Source organism: Panthera uncia, unplaced genomic scaffold (assembly GCF_023721935.1).
Source record: "Panthera uncia isolate 11264 unplaced genomic scaffold, Puncia_PCG_1.0 HiC_scaffold_595, whole genome shotgun sequence".
Taxonomy (NCBI): domain Eukaryota; kingdom Metazoa; phylum Chordata; class Mammalia; order Carnivora; family Felidae; genus Panthera; species Panthera uncia.
Window position 1 is genome coordinate 9,866 of NW_026059754.1, and position 15,110 is coordinate 24,975.

At 41.8% G+C, this 15,110-nt stretch overlaps 1 pseudogene; it reads left to right on the forward strand.

The window, feature by feature from the left end:
* The first annotated feature begins 13,768 nt into the window (after positions 1-13,768).
* On the forward strand, positions 13,769-14,344 carry LOC125918250 (protein N-terminal asparagine amidohydrolase-like; annotated as a pseudogene).
* Positions 14,345-15,110: the final 766 nt, after the last annotated feature.

Genomic DNA, 15,110 nt, shown 5'->3' on the forward strand with positions numbered 1-15,110 from the left:
TAATGAAGAGAATAACGTGCATGGGGGGGTGAAGAATATTTGAAATAAACAAATGACTTTAACTGCTTCTTCTTTCTATGGGAGCATGGCATAATTTATATTAGTTAGAAAATAAGGCTCACATTCACTTAAAACAGAAAGGGAAGAAAAGACTCAAAATTTCAAAACCTTTGTCAGCACTAAGGGGTGGATGACCTAATATAAGACCCTTGATTAGCAGGTCATATTAATACGATTTTGGATATGCAAATGTAAAGTCCAAGGCTGAGATGGGAGTATACGGCTAAATTGTTCTGTATGATAAAGAATAAAGGGGCTCCTGGGTGGCTCAGGCAGGTAAGTGTCCGACTCTTGATTTTGGGCCAGGTCATGATCTCACGGTTCGTGGGTTCAAGCCCCGTGGGGAGCTCTCATTGACAGTGTGGACCCTGCTTCGGATTCTCTCTCTCTCTCTCTCTCTCTGCCCCCCTCCCCTTCTTTTTTTTTTTTTTTTTTAATGTTTATTTATTTTTGAGACAGAGAGAGACAGAGCATGAACGGGGGAGGGTCAGAGAGAGGGAGACACAGAATCGGAAACAGGCTCCAGGCTCTGAGCTGTCAGCACAGAGCCCGACGCGGGGCTCGAACTCACGGACCGCGAGATCATGACCTGAGCCGAAGTCGGCCACCCAACCGACTGAGCCACCCAGGTGCCCCTTCCCTCCCCTTCTTGTACACACGCACACACATGCTTTTTCTCTCTCAAAATTAAAAAAGAAAAAAAGATTAAAAATGTCATTTCCTCGGAGAGTTCGAAGGAAAAGAGGCTCAAGAAATAAAAACTTAGGCTCCACACACTTGGAAAAGATAGGGGAGACATGTTACCTGGGAGCTGGAGAATAAGATGTCTGGTAAGAATCTGGCAACATAAAGCACAGCGTCCCCCCACGGAGGCTGAGAGAGCAAGTTAGGTGAGAACAAGAACTCCAAGCCAGGGTGTCCTTGGCAAGTGGCAGGAACCTTAGGAACTGGATCCCAATTTTACTCAAAAAGTGACTACGGCTGTCCTATCTCAAGAATGAAAAGAGCAATGTATAAATGCAACCTCAATTATCTCCCTTTCCACCTTTTAAGAAACTGATGGAAACAAATAATCAAGGTCTCCTCTTTGGAAAAAAACACAATTTGGTGTGCATCATGCCCCCTGGGGTTGTGCAGTGAAGAGTGCGAGGTTGTGCAATAACGTTAAATAAATAATAGAAGATATGGCTTCCAACTCTGCTAAGGGCTTTATTAGAGAGGATGCAGATTTGAGCATCTCACCACTAAAACAAAGTCAAGTGTTGGAGTCTTACTCACTCTTACCCTAGGCTATTCCTATTAGGAAAGGATTTATTAAGATATTCTATTGTTTTGGATAGGACATCAATTAGTCTTAATTTGACATTGAATTACATTGACATTCAGTTACCCTTAATTTAAAAATAATACATTTAAAAGTACTGTTTTAATTCTTTTTCTAATTCCTAACTACTTAGGAACATGTATAAAACAAAATACACTGGAGAGCAAAGAGTAATTCTATTTAAATCCGTTTTTTTCCCCCACTTTGAAAACAGAGCACAGAACAGCGATTCTTTTATGACCCACCCCAAACATTTAGATACAAAATTATCTTGTAATCTTGAAGAAAGGTCGAGGTGACCACGCTGACCCACCTAAGTCCAGCCATCCTGAGTTGGATGACACTCCAGAAGCAATACTCCAAGTTTTACAGTCCTATCTACGTGAAGAAATAAATGGCCTTGGGCCAAAACAAGATTTGCTGAAAGCACCGATCATTCTGAAACATGGCTCGCTCTCCCATTGATTTCTTATAACAACAGCGCAAAGCAGAAATCAAGCAGCAAAAACAGCTCAAATAGTGCAGCCAACTGTCTATTTTTTCACAATCTGCCCACACCTGAAATAAACATGACACATTATAACTAGCTGCAGTCAGGTACTACAGGAAACAGCAAGGCCAAAAGAAAAACCTCAAACATCCGGCCTTCATCTTTCTTCTACGTGAAATCTACTTTGCTTCATGGCTATAACTGTTGCCTTACAAGAAGTTAAAAGCAGACATGATGTCATAGAATGACCAGGTCCACACTATCTTTTTCAAAATTAGTATTTCTCTGAAAAGCACACAACTCACATACTGAAAAAAATTATGTTTTATCAGAGGAGACCAAAACTAAAAATTCTGTATCACTATGTAGGCAACAAGACATGTACAGGGTTCAAGATGAGCGTATATTCCTTTGGATGTTTTTTAAATGCCTGCTAGCTATGTGAGGTAATAATTATACAGGAGCTGGGGTAGGGTATTTATAATGCTTTTCTGGAACCTAACATCTCTTTTGTTGTCCAAAGCAACAACCTCAGGAGAAAACAAAACAATCCTGGCGAGCACAGCATCAGCAGCAAAGAGTGCACATTTTCTCTCATGTATCAGTAGAAAGCGAATGAATGGAGCCTCTGACCTGGAACCCACTAGCCCTGCACTTAAAGTGGCACCTTGGGGCAAACTGAAGGGTTTGGGGTAAGCTGTTTTCTGGGTTGCACAGGCTGAAAGATTTTCATTTTGTTTTGCAGCTACGTAAAAAGATCCTGAACCAAGCTCGCTGGGAAGTCTGCGCTCGTGTATTAACATCCATTCTGAGTTTAGCATCCCCGCCCCACAAGACTTATCTTTTCAATTCCAAGAATTTAACTTTTAGTCTAGGTCAATGATTCTTATTAATGTCCGCACTTTGGTACTGAATAAGGGCGATAGTGACAACAGCTACCTCTTAAGAAATGCTCACTACCTCCCAGGCCCTATGCTGAACCTATTCTATGCATACACTTTTCGTGATTGGAACAACTCTGTGAACGAGGTATTATTCTTCTCAGTTTACAGATGAAGAAATTGAGGCTCGGAGAGAGTAGAGAACCTGTCCAAAGCCACATAGCTAAGGAAGGCGGACACGGAATGCACACCCAGGTCCTTCCAAGCTGCTTCTTTCACTATTTCCACCTGCTTACGTATCAAACTGAAATTCCTCCCTTCTTCCCTACAATCTGCTATCCTTCCACCCTCCCTGCCTCCTACTGAGACTGTTCAGGAATACCCCAGGTTGACGTATTCATTGTTCATTCCACAAATATTCACTGGGTGCTCATCTTAACACTTCATTCAATCATTCACAGGTATTGAGAGGCTACTGCGTGCCGGGCACTGTGCTAGGTGCTGGGGATACATCTGTGAAGCACAGACAAAAATCCCTGCCTTGTGGAGCTTACATTCCAGAAGGGGCAGAAAGACAATAAACAAGGGCAAGCCGAGAACCACCTGTGCCGGGCCTGCCTACAGCGAGGTGCAAAGAACCATCATCTCCTGGTTCAGAAAAGCAAAGTCTGTGCACACCATAAAACCAGACGCCCTTTTTGTGACAGAAAAAATAACGATAACAGTCAGCTACTTCCGAAGCCTTGCAGGCGGCCCACAAGCCCCTCCCACCTTAAACTTTTCCCAGACTGGCCGAGCCACTGTTACCCAGGAAACGCCCGGGCAGGAAGTAGGGCTGCGCGGGTGGCGTCACGATGCATCCTGGGAGTTGTGGTCCACTCTCGGAATGCGCAGGCGCAGGAGTGGAGGCGGGGCACCCAGGAGCAGAGCCTCGCGGGGTTTGCAGTTTTTCAAGAATTAACACGATTTAAGGGCTTAGGCAAATCAGGGGGGTTCCTTTTGAAGACTTCTCACTTTGGGAGGCAGAGCTGCCCTCCGTGAACGCCTGTGGGACAGGGAGACTTGGTTTGGGAACGGTGTGTGTCGTCCTCCGATCAGCTGCTGGTCTGAGATGGATTGCGATAGCCCCCAAGTGGAGAGTGTGGGGCGAAGGACAAGCCACATAATCCATTTGCAAACAGGAGTATGCATCCAGGAGAAAACGCTGTAGAATCAAGGAAAGGAAGCCGTTCCAAAGACTCAAAGAACAGACCTCCGTATTCACTTCGTGAATCCGAAGAACATTTTCCAGAAATTTTGGCCTCTTCAAAAAGGATACAAAAAGTTGTGCATATGACATGCAGGCAAATGCAAGTATGGCACAGTCTGGAAAAATAAGCAGCAAAATGTTAAGATTATTTTTCTTTGAATGAGGGGTTACCTTTTTTTGACACTTTTATGTGTCCTCTGAGTTGTTTACAAGGGCTAGGTATTCCTTCCTGGTATAAGATACTTCGAGTATGAAAAAAAAAGTATACAGAGCAATTTTTAAAACACCCTAGTATCCTTCCTTCCTCCTTCCCTTCTTTCCTTCATTCTAAGAGAAAAAAGTCACAAGGAAAAAAAAAATGTGCTGACAGCTCAGAGCCTGGAGCCTGCTTTGGATTCTCTCTCTCTCTCTCTCTCTCTGCCCCTCCCCCACTCATACTCGGTCTCTCTCTCTCAAAAATAAAACATCAAAATTTTTTTAAAAGAGAATTTTTTCTCCTTTCTGCAAGAAACACATATTATTTATATAGTAGAATAACTTATTTTAGATTTAGATGGCACTTTGATAATGGTGTCTTTTTCTCTACATTCTAGAGATACATACTATTTTATGTTACCTGTATATTTTCATTACTTTAATTTTATTATGCTACTTCTCGATATCTTTCTTTATGTATGCCAAGGACTAAGTGACCTTTCCTTGATCATGTAGGAAACACTATTATTTCTAATGAGTTCTTCCTAAGGCTGCCTTAAGTTTTTAGCTGTTATGGCAACAAACAGTATTGTATATTCTGTATTGTGTACTCATAGTATGTGTACGTACTGAACCTGTAGACCACAGAAAGCCCCCAGTCCTTCTCCTGAAAGGCTTCTCACCAGAAACTAGCTTTTCCTCTTTTTGTCTACTTTCAGCATTTCTCATGATTTAGCCTAGATCTTTTGGCTTTGCCCATTTACATCTAAAGCAGCTCATTCTTCCTTTTATTTTGTTTTTCAGGCATTGGCTCTGTATCTTGCTGTCATACATAACATTTTCAGGAATCAGATGTATTCGGATAAAATTTGCAGATAGTAAAAGTCATCCTTTTTAGCATACTGTTCCGTAAGTTTTGACAAGCACAGGTAGTGATGTATCCACCACGGTACTCAAGATAAAGAACAGAGCCATCCTGCCCGAAATACTCTCCCATGCTCCTTTGTAAACAACTGATCCAACCTGAAGCCTTGGCAACCACTTATCAGTTTTCTGTTCCTATGGTTTTGCTTTTTTGAGGCTGTGACTATGTTAGTCTGCTCTGGTTGCTCTAACAAATTATCATGGACTGGGTGGTTTAAACATTAGACATTTCTTTCTCATAGTTCTGAGGCTGATAGTCCAGAATCAAGGTGCCAGCAGATTTTGTTCCTGGCAAGAGCCTGCTCCCTGGCTTGCAGATGTCTGCCTTCTCACTGTGTCCTCACAGGAAGGAGAGAGAGTTCTGGTCCCTCTTCCTTTTCTTGTAAAGACGCTAATCTCATCATGGGGACCCCACCTTTATGACCTCACTTAAACTGAATTCCTCTCAAAGGCCCCACCTCCAAATACCATTGCTTCTGGGGTTAGGGCTTCAACATACGAATCTGGGGGTGGGAGACACATTCAGTACAGCAGTGATATAAGTAAAATCATATATTTTGTAGCCTTTAGAGACTCCGTAAAATGCATAGAAGATTCAACCATGTTATTGTATCAGTACATTTTTTTATTTTTTTATTGCCAACTCGTATACCAGTATATAGATGTATGGCAACTCGTTCATGGATCCATCAGTTAAAGGCGATTTGAGTTGTTTCCAGTTTGGGGCAAATATAAATAAAGCTGCTATAACCATTTGCCTACAGGTTTTTGGGTGAAGGTTAGCTTTCATTTCTCTTAGGGAAATACAGAGTAGTGGGTCTGGTATGTCATATTTAAAAGTGTCTAACTTTATCAGAAATTGCCAAACTGTTTCCAAAGGGGTTGTACCACTTTGTATTCCCACTGTTGTGTTTGACAGCACTTGGTGGTGTCTTTTTTTCCCCACTCTAAGTGTTCCTTATTATCCTTTTAGTTGGCATTGCCCAATGACTAAAGATGGCAAGCATTTTTTTCATGTGTTTATTTGCCATTCATAACCCTTCTTCAGTGAGGTGTCTCTTCAAATATTTTGCCCATTTCTATGGATATCTATATCATGGAGTTATTTGGCTCCTTATTATTGAGTTTTGAGAGTTCTTTATAAATTCAATATAAGTCCTTTATCAGATAAGTGTTTTGCAAATAATCTCACAGCCTGTGTATCTCTTTTCATTTTCTTTAGAGTGTCTTTCAGTTTTTTAAAAAAATGCCTATTTATTTTTGAGTGACAGAAAGAGAGCACGAGCAGGAAAAGGGCAGAGAGAGAGGGAGACCCAGAATCCGAAGCAGGCTCCAGGCTCTCAGCTGTCAGCACAGAGCCTGACGCAGGGCTCGAACTCACAGGCCGTGAGATCATGACCCGAGCTGAAGTTGGACCCTTAACCAACTAAGCTACCCAAGCGCCCCCTTTAGAGTGCCTTTCAAGATGCAGAACTTTAAATTTTTGATAAAGTTCTATTTATTAATTTTTATTTCATGGACTAGTCTGTTAGTGTCATATCTAAGAAATCGAATCAAGATCACAAGGCTTTTCTCATATCTCTTCTGAAAGTTTTAGAGTTTTAAGTTTTTCGTTGAGGTCTGTGATCCTCTTTTTCAAAATTGCTTTGACAATTCTTGCTCTTACACTTTCTATAAAAATTTTAGAAAATGTTGGTTTCTACAAAAAAATATTTTGCTGGGATTTTGATTGGGAATGTGTTGAATCTATAGATCAGTGTAGGACAATCGACTCTTAACCATATTGGGTCTTCAAATTAACAAAAAAAGAAATTCTGCATATGGACAAGAGCTTTGGTCCACCGTACCTTTTATTCTTTTTATTTACATACAAGTTAGTTAACATATAGTGTAATAATGGTTTCAGGAATAGAATTTAGTGATTCATCGCTTACATACAACACTCAGTGCTCGTCCAACAAGTGCCCTCCTCCATGCCCACCACCCATTTAGCTCAGCCCTCCTCCCCTGCCCTGCCTTTTAGTCCCAACCTGGGATCTTCCACCTTGACTGCCATCCCCCTGGGGTTGGCACTTGCTTAGCCAGCCCTCACAATTGCACAAACGAAATCGTTGTAATTCCTCTCTCTCCTCCTCCCTCTTTTCCTTTTCTTTTCCCTCCTTATCCCTCTCCCTCTCCTTGAAATTATATATGTCACCATTTATTTAGGTTTTCTTTGCTTCGTTCATATGTTTTATAGTTTTCAGTATATGAATCTTACATATTTTGTCAGATTCATACTTAAATATCTCATGTTTTGGTACTATTGTAAGTAGTACTTAAAGAACTTTAATATTTAACCGTTTGTTGCTTGTATATAAAAATGTTACTGGTTTTTGTATGTTAACATTGCATCCTGTGAGTTTGGTTAACTCATTTATTATTTCCGGTAGATTTTTAAAGATTTAAAAATTTTTTTTACATGGAAAACCATGTCATCGGCCAATAGAAACAGTTTTATTTCTTATTTTCCAGCATATGTGCTTCACTCGTTTTTCTTGCCTTTTTGCAATAGCTGTATTGTTCAGTATAGTATATTGTTCAATAGAAGTGTCAGAGTGGACGTCCTTGGTCTGTTGCTATATTAGGGAAAGCATTCAGTCTTTTACCATTAAATATAATGTTAACTATAGATTTTTTATAGATGCCCTTTATCAACTTGAGGATTTTCCTGTCTATTCATTTTCTCATAGATTTATCATAAACGAGAGTTGAGTTTTGTCAAATGCTGTTTTGCATCTATTGAAACAATCATGTGGTTTTCTTCAGTTCTTGACATGGCGAATTACGTTGCCTGATTTTCAGATGCCAAACTGGCCTTGCATTCCCAGGATAAACTCTATTTGGTCACGATGTATTATCCCTTTTATTAATTGCTGGATTTGACTTGCTAATATTCTGTACAAGATAATTATGTCTGTATTTATGAGGGATATTGGTCTGTAGTTTTCTTTTTTGGTAAAGCCTTGTTCTGTTTTTGGCATCAGAGTAATGTTATTCTTATAAAATGAATTAGGATGTCTTCTCTTCTACCTTCTTAAAGAAACTTTGTGTAGAATTAGCATTATTTTTCACCACCGAAGCCATCTCTTATGGTTAATTTTATGTATCCAATTATGGTACCCAGATATTCGGCCAAAGATTTTTCTAGATGTTTCTGCAAAGGTATTTTTTCAGATGAGAGTAACATTTAAATCAGTAGACTTTGAATAAAACAGATTACCCTCCATAATTTGTATGGGCCTTGTCTAAAAGGTTGAAAGCCTTCATAGAAAAAAGACCAACCTCCCTAAAGAAAGAGGAAATTCTGCCAACAGGTTACTTCTGGACTTGAGCTGCAACTCTTCCCTGGATCTCTAGCCTCCTGGCCCATCCTGCAGGTTTAGGGCTAGCCAGATTCTAAATGTACATTTTTATAAATTGTTTCATCAATCGCTCACGAAAATAAGATAACCAATCATAACATGCATCCCCCCAAAACAAAAGCTGTTCTCAGTTTTATAACCTTTGGAAAACAAAGAAGAGAAGAAAATGTATTTGGTGCCACCATTTATACCTTAAGAGAAAAATGTTAGTCTTGCCTTTCATAAGCTGGTATGGTTTCTTACAAAAACATGTTTTGTGATTCCAGACAATTCTCTTTAGTTTAGAGGTTGAAGAGCACATTGCAGATGTAAACATCTTAATAAATTTTGACAAGAAGGTCTTCATCTCTTGACATTAAATAGAAGGCTATCACAAGAGAGACGGCTTACTACTTAGATGACACAGTTAATTTAATCTTATTGGGACTGCGCTTTAACCTAATTAATAAGCTCCTGCCAGGGGGAGGGGAGGAATGGCTTCTGGTAAGATGACCATCTGGGAATTTGAAGCTACAATCAAAGAATATACAGTTGGAGCTAAAGAATAAGGTTGTTAATCAGAGAAATTGGATAAAACCTAGGAAATTCAGAAAAGAGAAAGTTGGAATTTTTTTTGAAACTTAGATATAAACAAACAAGGACAGAGTCCCATGTAGAGCCTTCAATTATTTAATAATCATTAGTGGTATTGATGTTGTCTTTATAATTTGAATTAGTTGCATTATTATATGGGTTAGGAAAATGTGACATGGTAAATAGCTACTAAATACATAATACAGAGTTAACTCTCAATAGTCTGTATTAAGGAAGGGAAAGGCTGGGTTCAAATCACTGAGAACTATTTTTTTTCAATATTTATTTATTTTTGAGGGAGAAAGAGTGAGAGAGCATGAACAGGAGGGAGAGAGGCAGAGAGAGAGGGAGGCAGGGAATCTCAAGCAGGCTCCACGCTGTCAGCCTAGAGTCCAATGCAGGGCTTGAACCCACGAACTGTAAGATCATGACCTGAGCCAAAATCAAGAGTCAGATGCTTAACCAACTGAGCTATCTAGGTGCCCTAAATCATTGAGAACTATTAATCCCACCAGCTGGGCAGAAGCTGTGGTCATGTTTTCCAGACAGATTTTTAGAATAGAATATCCCATATGGATTAGAATGTGGAGAAATGGGTCCTCTTCTACACTGTCTGTAGAAAAGTATATTGGTATTGTTTTCAAGGAAAGTTGCATGATATTAAAATTTTAAATATTCTTCAACTCAGAAATTTTGCTTCTTGTTATTTATCCTAGAGAAACACTTGGACATTTGCACAAAGGGGCATGTATAAGGATTTTCATTGCTTCTTGGTTATAATCCTGAATGATTGAAAACAACCTAAAAATCGGCATTAGGAAAATAATTAATTTATGGCACATCTATAGAGTAAAAATATATTGCAGCAATCAAAAAGAACAAGTGAAATCTGAGAAATTCTCAAGAACAGAGGGGAGAAGTAAGCTGGGGGATAAAATACATAGCATGCTATGGTTTATGTTTACAAAAAAACCTGTATCACTTATATGAACAAAAAATGTACGCATAAAAATACTTTTTTAAAAGGTCTGGAAGAATCCACATAAGACTGATGACAGCGTCTGCCTCCAGAGAGGGGACTGGGATCTTGGGGGTGGCAGGCAAGACAGATTTTGCTTAATCTTATTGTGCGATTTTTATAACTGGGATGCTATCTTCAGGTATTATTATTCATACATTTTTTTTTAATGTTCACGTATTTATTTTTGGAGTGGGGGGAAGGGGCAGGGAGAAAAAGAGAATCCCAAGCAGGCTCCAGGCTTTCAGCGCAGAGCCCGACACTGAGCTCGATCTCATGAACGATGAGACCGTGACCTGAGCCAAAATCAAGAGTTGGGTGCTTCACCGACTGAGGTGGAACACACAGGTGCCCCTTACTTGTTCATCTTTAAAATTTATCAAATCAAAAGCATGAGGATCAGAGGACAAAGCATTCAAACAGGTCAGGCACAAAAAGAGACATACAGATAACAAAAAAGTTCCCAAAGTATTTTGAAAATGTATGAAGAATTAATGATAGGTCTTCTTGGAATGACTTCTTTTTAACTTCTCTTTCCACTCTTCTGTATTTTTCAATTTTTTTTAATAATGGAAATACATACAAGAAATTTTTTTTAATTTTTTAACATTTATTTATTTTTGAGACAGAGACAGAGCATGAACGGGGGAGGGGCAGAGAGAGAGGGAGACACAGAATCCGAAACACGCTCCAGGCTCTGAGCTGTCAGCACAGAGCCCGACGCGGGGCTCGAACTCACGGAGTGCGAGATCACCACCTGAGCCGAAGTCGGACGCTCAATGGGCTGAGCCACCCAGGCGCCCCTATACAAGAAATTTTTAAAGGGCTAATAAATGGCTGGCAAATCTCACCTAGCACGCTTCCAACTTTAATTCTGACTCTGTCAGGGAGGTGTAGTCTATTTGGAGTATGAGGAAATTTTTGACGAAAGCTCCCATGGAAAAGTGATATTTGAGGCGAGTGGCCCTCTCTTGATGCCATGTGACACACTGATATGCTGGAAACCAACTCAAAAAAACGAACAAACAAAAACCCCTAATTTGTAGCATTTTCTGATATCCATGGTGTTATGGGTTGAATTGCATCCCCCCAAAATACATGTTTAGGTCCTAACCCTCAGTACTTCCCGATGTGACCTTATTTGGAAAATAGAGTCATTGTAGATGTCATTTGTTAAGATTAGGTCATACTGGAGTCGGGTGGAGGCTTCACCCAACATTACTGATGGCCTTATAAGAGAAGAGACACAGAGAGACATACAGGGAGAATGCCAGGGCCCACACAGGTGGAGACTGGAGGGATGTATCTACAGGACTAGGAATTCCAAGGATCGATGGCCACTACCAGAAGCTACAAAGAGGCAAGGAAGATTCCATCCAGAATCTTAGGGGAAGCATAGCCCTGTTGGCACCTTAACTTCTGGCCTCCAGAACTGTAAGAGAACACAGAACATATATATCACTGATACTATCTTTATGCTATCAATTACTTACAGCGTTACAGTGGTTAAGAAAATAATGCTATAGGGGCGCCTGGGTGGCTCAGTTGGTTAAAGCCTCCAACATCAGCTCAGGTCATGATCTCATGGTTCGTGAGTTCCGGCCCCCTGTCAGGCTCTGTGCTGACAGCTCCGAGCCTGGAGCCTGCTTCAGATTCTGTGTCTCCCTCTCTCTCTGCCCCTCCCCTACTTGCACTCTGTCTGTCTGTGTGTGTGTCTCTCTCTCTCTCAAAAAATAAACATTAAAAAAAAAAAAGAATGCTACATAATAACTAATAAACATATGACATAATAGTTAACTCTCAATTATGGTACTTTGTGGTACTTTGTTAAGGAAACCCTAGGAAACTAACACACACAGATAAATACCTCTGTCCTGGCCATTTGATAGGACTTCAGTGAATGCAGAGTTCCCAAGGGGTAAACACAGCTCATTCTCATAAGCCAGTCTAAGCCAGTTCAACACACCCCTGAACAGCAGACTTCATGCTCCTCTGAGCCAGAGAGAGTTCTAAGTTTGTTCAGAGAAGAATTTGGCATAGACTTGACCAAGAACTTTCAATGCAGAAGTATCATCAATGGACATTGTCTTATTTTGTATGTACTCGACCTTTTTAAATCACCACGTTGGGTTCAAGAAGTACATTAACCTATTTCAGTTCTAGAGAAGCAAGTGCAATCATGATGTCAAAGTAGCTGATTATCATTCAAGTATCAATGGCGACATAAGGCAACGTAGGTCAAGTTACTGGGTTGAGACTGATTGCTATGTATATTCTGACTGGTTCAGTTAGGAGTTTTAAAACCATCAGCACTGATATCTCCTGGATCAAGAGAGACAAACACACTGATATTGGACACATATAGGAGTGTCAGGACCCTGGAGTCTTCCTGCAGAACCTCTCTTCTTGCTCCCATCCCTCCAGTGAGGACGTGGGGCTTTGGAGTCAGACCTGAGTTCAAATCCTAGTTCTGCCACTTACAGCCTACGTGACTTGGGATAAACTTTAACTTCTACAAGCTTCGGTTTCCTTACCTCAAGTGGTGGTAATATTATAACCTAGTTCAAAGGTGACACTAGAACTTAACGCACAGGTGGATTATGAGGATTAACGTTTATTGTAACACTTGGCATAGAAAAATAATAAGCAGTGAATAAATAATAATTAAATTATTGCTAGAGTTGCTAGAGTCCGGCCACAGAGGCTTGTTACCAGGTCTGATTGCAGCGTAGGAGGGAGTGAGGTGCCTGTACCCCACATGCTGTGCTGTGGGGTGCCTTCAACTGGGGGGACACCTGCCACCTCTCGGTTCCGTTTGAACCCCGTTTCATCCCAGGGATTTTGAGGCCTGAATCCACCCATGGCTTAGTCACTCCTGACCAAAGCAACTGTGTGATGTTGAGAGGAAGCAACAAACGTGAGATCAAGACAGAAAACAAGAGAGCATCTCTGTCTTGACAGGCTCTGAAAGCCAGGCTTTGCCGAGGTCGGGGCAAGTACAGAAGTCCCCCCTGTTCTATCGGGGCTACATTCTAAGACCTGGAGTGACTGCCTGAAACCATGCATAGTGCCGAACCTTACATACACTGTTTTTTCCTGTACGCACATATCTGTGATAAAGCTTAACTTATAAAATAGGCATAGTAGATTAACAACAATTAATAAAACACAACTATAACAACGATAGGCTACAATAAAAGCCATATGGGGGCGCCTGCGTGGTTCAGTCGGTTAAGCGCCCCACTTCGGCTCAGGTCATGATCTTGCTGTTCGTGGGTTCGAGCCCGGAGTTGGGCTCTGTGCCGACAGCTCGGAGCCTGGAGCTGTTTCGGATTCTGTGTCTCCCTGTTTCTCTGCCCCTCCCCCACTCAAAAATAAACAAACATTTTAAACTAAATAAACAAATAAAATAAAACCTCTATGACTACGGTCTCTCTCTGTCTCAAAATACTCGTACCTGGTCCTTCTTGCGGTGACGTGAGCTAATAAAACGTCCACGGAGACGCGGTGAGGTGAGTGCGCATGCGTGTGACCTGCGGCCCACCCCGTGAGCTTGACCTTCTGGCGCCCCGACGCAGGAGGAGCTTCTGCCTTCCGGAAGGCTCTGCTAAGTTGGCCGGGACCTCCGCGGAGCCCGTTCGCTTCTGGAGGAAAGAGCCAGACTTCTCAAAGGTCAGTCTGTTCGACAGGTGGGACCCCAGGGCCTTGTGCATGTTCAGCAGAGAGAGTTGCCCAAAACGTGACTGCATCCCCGTTCTGGGTTGTGAGCCTCCCACACTTGTGACATTGTGGGCCTGAGCCACACGGGTAATGGGGCTACCTGCTTGACACATTGGGAGGGAACCCACACAAAAGCTGAGGTCCCTTGATCGTGAATGAATTCCATAATAAAGGCCTTTTTTCCACTGGTGTTCATTGTGGAAGGGTGCGAGGGCGCCTCCTCGTAGGGCTTCAGTGAGGACAGGCGTCGTCACCAAAGCTTGATGTCTTAGCGAATGTGACAGACGGGAAGATGGCTTTCACTTAGGGACATTATGTGTGACAGAATTAAATGGCCACGAAGAAAATGAAACCCACGTGCCAGTAACTTAAGGTATTGCTGTCAATTTTAAAGAGGCGAGATTTACAGAGCCTCCATCTGAGATGCAGGCCGGGAGGAGGAGCCGCGCACTGCACAAGGTTTTCGGGGTAACGTCCACTCCTTTGAAAGGAGTGCCAGGCCCTGAACAACCAAGATCCAGCGCGTGCATTTAGGCTCCCATCTGTAACCTTTCATCTCTTGTTTCCTGTCCTTCTCCCTCCAGCCCTGTGGAGTGCTATGCCATCCAGAAGGCAGTCTAATCCTTCACCTCTCTCATTGGTCCGGGCTGTTCCCCCTCGGTGGCCTGCTCTCCCTCCCCCGTCCATTACTTACTCACTCTCTGAGTCAGACTGAAGGCCCTGTCTCTTCGGCCAGGACTTCCTAACCCCCTCAGGAGGACCTTCTTCCCTATTCACCTTATACTTGGTCATTACTACCATTGTAACGGGAATCAATTTTTGTTATAATCATTTCTATTTCTCCCCTCCCAGAGAGATAAGCCTCTTAAACACAGAGATGATTTTGATTTCCTTTTGTGTCTCCCCGGTGCTTGTAACATAGATGTTTAAATACTGTTTGGTGAAAAACAATTTATAAAGTGCTTGGCAGTTTACAAGGCTTTTTCAAGTGCGTTATTTCTACTGATTCTGGAAGTGATTCCGTTTTCTTATTAGCAATTATCGTCATCCCACTGATTTTGCCCGTGACGAAGTGTGGGTTCACAGAGGGTCAGGAACTTGGCTGGAGCTGTTCAGCTGGGAGGTGGTCAAGCTGGGGCTTCACAGTTTAGGTCTACTGACCAGGAAGCAGTGAGGCAGAGGGGCAGCGGAAGAATGGAAGCCTCAACAGACTTCAAGTTCATCGGGTCTTTTGACTTACAGCCCTGACCAGAGAGCCAGGAGGCTGAGTGT